Below are 6,000 nucleotides of genomic sequence, written 5' to 3' on the forward strand. Positions count from 1 at the left end.
CCCCAAAGGGAAAGCGGCCCGCGGAGATGGCCAGGTGGAGCCAGCTGGCGGGCACCTGCCCGCGAGCCCGCAGCTCCTGTGTCGGCGGGGCGGCCCAGCTTCCAGCCACGCCGGGGGCCTTGGCCGAGGGCTCCCTCTCGCCCCGGGAACAGCCCTTCTCCAGACTCACCTCTTGCCAAAAAATTGACCCTGGACAGCTGGAGGGAAGGGCCTGATAGTTTTCTAGGGGTTCCCGCGCCACATCTACGCAGACGCGCCTGGCATTCAAGTCCAGCCCAGGTACCCAGCGCACGCCTCCCAGAAGAGCACCGGCCTGAAAATGCATTTTCCAGGAAGGTACCTGCCGCTCAGTGAAACAGCGCTGACAGCTAAGGCCAGCTCCAGGCCCGGCTACAAGCCTCCAAACAGGTGTGCTGGGGCAGACCCTTCAGCCCTCCACCCAAGCACCCCTGCTTTCTCTGTTCAGGCCAGTCCCCAGAGGGCTGGGTTTGCCCCAGGCCTGCAGTTTCAGGAGCCTCTGTTGGCCTGGGTGGGTACCCTCAAATCCAGCACTTGCTTAGTCTTTGAGAAGCCTTCTGTACCCAGACAGAACACCTGCCCGGCTCTCTGAGGCAGTCTTCCTCCCCCTTTGGCTAGGCCCATCCACCCCCAACACGTTTCCTGGTGAGCGCCACGCCAGCCCACCTGGCTCTGCTCAGGACTTCTGGTCCCTGAGTTGTGCAGGCTGTCCCTCACCAAGCAAGCCGCCCTTTCAGCTGCCGCCGATGGCCTCGTCTCGGAAAGCAGAGTGTGATCTGGTCAACCTGGCTAGCAACTTCAAGCTCCCCCACCCCCTACAGGATGAGACCAGACTCAAAGGTGCTTGAGTCAGGGCCAGAAGTCGCTTCTGCAGCTGACCTTCCTGTTCCTCCAGCGCAGTGTCAGGACAGCTCTTTGGATCCCAAGAATTGGGGGGAGGTGCTCAACATTCCTGTCTCAGCTTCCCAGGTACTGAGATTACAGGCCCCCGCCACCCCCAGTGGGCTTTCCCCTTAGAATTATTCTTGTGTGCGTGTGTGTGTGTGTGTTACAGGGGATGGAACCCAGGGGCATTCTACCTCCTAGCTACACTCCCAGCCCTATTTTTTATTCTTTATTTTGAAACAGGGTCTCACTGAGTTAGGGAGGGCCTCACTAAGTAGCGGAGGCCATTCAGGAACTGCGATCCTCCTGTCTCAGCCCCCCGAATGCTGGGATTACAAGCGTGCACCACACCTGGCTGGAGTCCTTCTTTGATCCACTAATTGCCCACGTGTATGTTATTTAATTTCCAATTTTCCTCATACTAGTGATTTCTAGTTTCGTATGGTTTTATTTCTAGTTTCCATTATGTTTGGAAAAGATGCTTTGATTAATTTCAAACTTCTTAAATTTCTTAAGACTTGTCTTTTGGCCTAACATGTGATCTAACCTAGAGCGTGGTCTGTGTATGCTTGAAAAGATAATGGATACCTGCTGCAGTTGTATGGAATGTCCTGCAGTGTCTGCTAGGTCTAGAGTTTAAGGCCACGGTTTCCCTATTTTCTGTCTGATGCTCCATCTGCCGTTGCAGGCCGCTTGCTGTACTATGTTGCCGTCTGTCTTTCCACTGAAATCCCTTAACATTCGCTTTATATATTTGGGTTCTCTGATGTTGGGTGCATATATAATTACAACCGTGACAGCCTCTGGATGCGTGGACCGCTTTATCATGTTCTAATGCCCTCCTTTGTCTCTTGTGACAGTTTTTTTTTTTCTGACACTAAATGTTTTAAACAAAAAGGGAAGAGATAAAACAAGGAATTGGAATACACTGAGCAGAAGCAGCCCCCCCTCCGCAGTCTTAGGGCAGTTCTTGGCTTAAAGGTCATCTGTTCTAAGTACTGGCATTCCTAGTCTTTTTCGGTTACCACATACCTGGAATATCTTTTTTTTTCTATCCCTTCTCTTTCAGCTTGTGTTGTTTTGTTTTGTTTTGCAATACTGGGGCTTGAACCCAGGGCCTTATCTATGCTAAGCAAGATACTACCATTGGGCTACATCCAGAGCCCTGTTTAAATTCTTAGTTTTTTTTTTTTTTTTAAGTTTTGAGAGGGTCTCATTAGGTTGCCCAGGCTGGCCCCAAACTTGTCATCCTTCTGCCGCGAACTACTGACGAGCTGATATCACAGGGGTGTAACCACCAGCCTGGCTGTCTGGCTGTATTTTTAAGGCTAAAATGAGTTTCTTGTAGGTAGAATATAGTTAAATCTTGTTGGATCTGAATGGATTTTTTAAGATTCATTCAGCTACTTACCTCCCCCTCCCCCTCTCTCTTTCTGTTATTGCAAATTGAACCCAGGAGAATTCTATTTTTTAGCCAGCCCCTCCCCCAACCCTATTTTGTTTTTTTATTTTGAAAGAAAATCTCACTACATTGCAGAGGCCTTCCCTAAATTGCTGTGGCTGAACATGGATCTGCTCCGGTCTCAGCCTCCCAGAGGCATTCTACCTCTGAGCTACACCCCCCCAACCCAATTTTTCTTTTTTTCAGTACTGGAGATGGAACCCTGGGGCATTCTACTGCCCCAGGCTACACCCCAGCCTGATTTTTTTATTCTTTATTTTGAAACAAGGTCTCACTGAGTTGCAGAGGGCCTCACTAAGTAGCTGAGGCTGTCCATGAACCATGATCCTCGTCTCAGCCTCCCGAATGCTGGGATTACAAGCGTGCGCCACCACGCCTGGCTCCCAGCTCTACTTTTTATCCTTTATTTTGAAACAGGGTCTTGCTAAGTTGTAAAGGTCCTTATTAAGTAGTTGACGAACTGAGATCCTCCTGGCTCAGCCTCCCAAGTACTGAGATTACATGCGCCACCATGCTGAAACGGGGGTTTTCTTGAGTTCTTGTCTACGGAGAGCGAAGAATGACACCGCAGACCTCAGGAAGGGGAGTAAAGGTTTATTGGAAGCAGCAGGGAATGGGGCGAGGGTGGCCGAACACCCCCAAAGGGGCTGGAACTCTGGGTCCAGCAGCTGCCTTCAGGACAATACTTGAGAGTAGCCCAAGCCGAATTGCCTTCAGGTGCAGGCTGCTTTCTTCCGGAGTCCACGCGATCTGCCAGAAGGGAATAGAGAAAAGTGGCCGAACACCCCATAGTGCCCATCAGTTGCAAACTACTTTCTCCCAGAGTCCAGGCAATCTGCCAGAAAAGAGATACAGGTCACCCCTAGGGGACTGGCCAGCCATGATGTCCAACAGAGGCCTTCAGGTCACTACTCGAGAGTCGCCCGAGCCACGTGCCCTCAGATGCACTCTGCCTTCTCTCAGGGCCAACAGGACCTGCGAGAGAGAAGAGCTCCCCAAAAGGGGAGGGGGGTCCCGAGAGGGAAAGTCCCCCTTTTGCCATCTGACTGGCCATGCCTGACTGCTTGCAAGTTCGCTTTTGGTTAGAGTGACTTTTGGGATTCCAAGGAGAATTTGCATAGGGCATTTGCAAGTCCTTTGAAGGGTCTCCTTTCAGGAATGCCAGACTTGCTCGGTGGGTTTGTTGATTAGGAAACTCAGGATGGCTTTGTGAAGCTCTGGCCTTCTTATCTCTGAGCCTTTGGAGTTTCAGGCATTTGTCGCCCCTCAGGAAACTCAGGAAATTAACTTTTTTCTACCAAGGCCTTTTCCCTATCTGCCTATTTCCTTTCTACCTCCTCAATGCCTGGCTACTTATGCCATCTGACTGAAGAATTTGATCCATCACACCGCATAACTGTGGATCGGCGGGACTCCACTGCATTTTGCGGGTTGCTTTGTACTTCCTTGGTAGCCTTCTTCCTCTTTGTCCATCTTCTGTCTGACGCAGTGATTGGTTTTCTTTGTAGTAGTAAGCTCTGCTTCCCACCACTTGTCTTTTTATCACTACTCTGGGTACCATGATGTTTACATAAAATATTTTGTAATGGTCTACTTTAAGCTAATAAGAACTTAACTTCAACCACATAAAGTCTCTACATTTTAACTTCTATCCCCATTTTGTTTTTGATGGCACAGTTTACATCTTTTGCATGTTATGTATTCATTAAAACATTATTGTCATAATTATTTTTAATATTTTGTCTTTCAAGTTTCAACTAATATTAAAAATGATTTACATACCACCACTTCAGCACTGGAGTATTTTTGTGTGTGTGTGGTACTGGGGGTGGAACCCAGGGGCTTTTCAACTTCCAGGCTATACTCCCAGACCTATTTTCTATTTTATTTGGAAACAGGGTCTTACTAAGTTGCCGAGAGCCTCACTAAGTAGCTGAGGCTGGCTTCGAACCTGTGCGATCCTCCTGTCTTAGCTTCTCAAGCATGGGGATGACAAGCGTGCGCCACCACGCCCAGCTAGCACTGGAGTATTTTAAAATTTGTCTATATTCTTTACCTTTATAGAGAGATTTATGCCATCATATTATTTCATGTTGTTAGTTAACATCCTTGTATTTCAATGTGATGAGCTACTTTTTAGCATTTCTTGTCAGGTAGGTGGAGTGCTGATTATTTCTCAGCTTTTATCTAGGAAAAGCTTTCTTTCTTAGGACAGCTTTGCCTAGAATAGTCTTGGCTGGTAGAGTCCCCTACCTCTCCAGCACTGTGATTATATATTATCCCACTCCTTCCTGGCCTGCAAGGTTTCTCTTAAGAAATCTGGCGAAAGTCTTATTGAGTTCCCCTGTATGTGAGAAACTGCTTTTCTCTTGCTGCTTTCAGATTTTTCTCTTTACCTCTGACTTTTGAGAATCTGACTAGGATGTGTCTCAGTCGAGGTTTCTCTGTATTTAGTCTGTTTGGGGTTCTGTAGTACTCATAGATCTGAATGTAAATGTCCATTTCCATTTGTGAAGCTTTCTGTTGTCACTTCTTTCTGCCCTTATCTTTCTCTGCTCCTCCCGGGTTGATGCCCATCCTGGTTGGTCCACGCTATCATCACGTCCCACCTGCTGGCCTTCTTCACTCCTGGGCATGAGCACGGGGAGATGCCATCTAGACAACAAGACGAGGAGCCCGTGTTCTCAGGAATGGCGAGGAAGCCCGCGGCGGGCCTGCCTGCAGGGTACCGCTGCGTCCCTCAAGGGAGCTTTGAAGATATAGGGCTTGAGCAAAGGCCTCTTGCTCAGAAAGCAGCAAAGCATTTAACACAGAGAGAGAAGGAAAGGGAGATCAGAGCCGACGACTTACACGGAAGAAGACACATTAGTCTCCACAGATCCAGGGCGAGGGCTTAGGCAGAATGGCACCCTAAGTGGTGAACAACGAGGCTTTGTATTCTATCGCTGACTGATAAGGGATAGAATGAAACGCCTCCCACCACTAAGCATTCAAGCCTCGTACTAGGCCTATGGATGTCTGGGTTATAAGAATCTATATGCCACAGTGCTACCTCCCAATCAGCGGACGTGGCTGGATATGGAGGAACAGGCCGCCAGTTCCAAGGAGCCCAGAGAGGAGACTCCTCGCCTGCGTCCCCCACCACACCGCCAGCTCTGGTGCTGTTGGTCCACTCTGTTGATTCATGGATGGAAGCCCTATTTCCTTCTAAAACATTCTTTTCTTTGATCAGGCAGAAGACGCAGGTAATGGCCATAAACAACATGTATAGAGCCATCCAAAGTGCGGCATGTCTACTGGCCCCACTGAGTCAGGAACAAAAGCAGGGGACGTACGAGAACGGGTTTCTCATCTCCAAAACAGGAAGTCCGTAGAGATGTCTAAGACTGGACTTACCATGCCTGTTGACAGGCACCTGCAGGGAACTTCCAGAAGAAAAGGGTAAAGAGTAGAGATAGCTGAGGACTGAGATGGACATGTGGGAGGGTGAAGCCACAGCCTGAGGGGGATTGTTATCTGCGTTTTAGTGCCATTTAATTTTTGAACTAGTCATGTATTTGAAAAATAAATAGGTTAAAAGAAACATTAATGTAAAAAAAAAACAGGAAGAAAGCTGTGCTTGATGGGGAAATGGC

The sequence above is a fragment of the Muscardinus avellanarius genome, assembly GCF_963383645.1.
Source record: "Muscardinus avellanarius genome assembly, chromosome: 5".
Lineage (NCBI taxonomy): Eukaryota > Metazoa > Chordata > Mammalia > Rodentia > Gliridae > Muscardinus > Muscardinus avellanarius.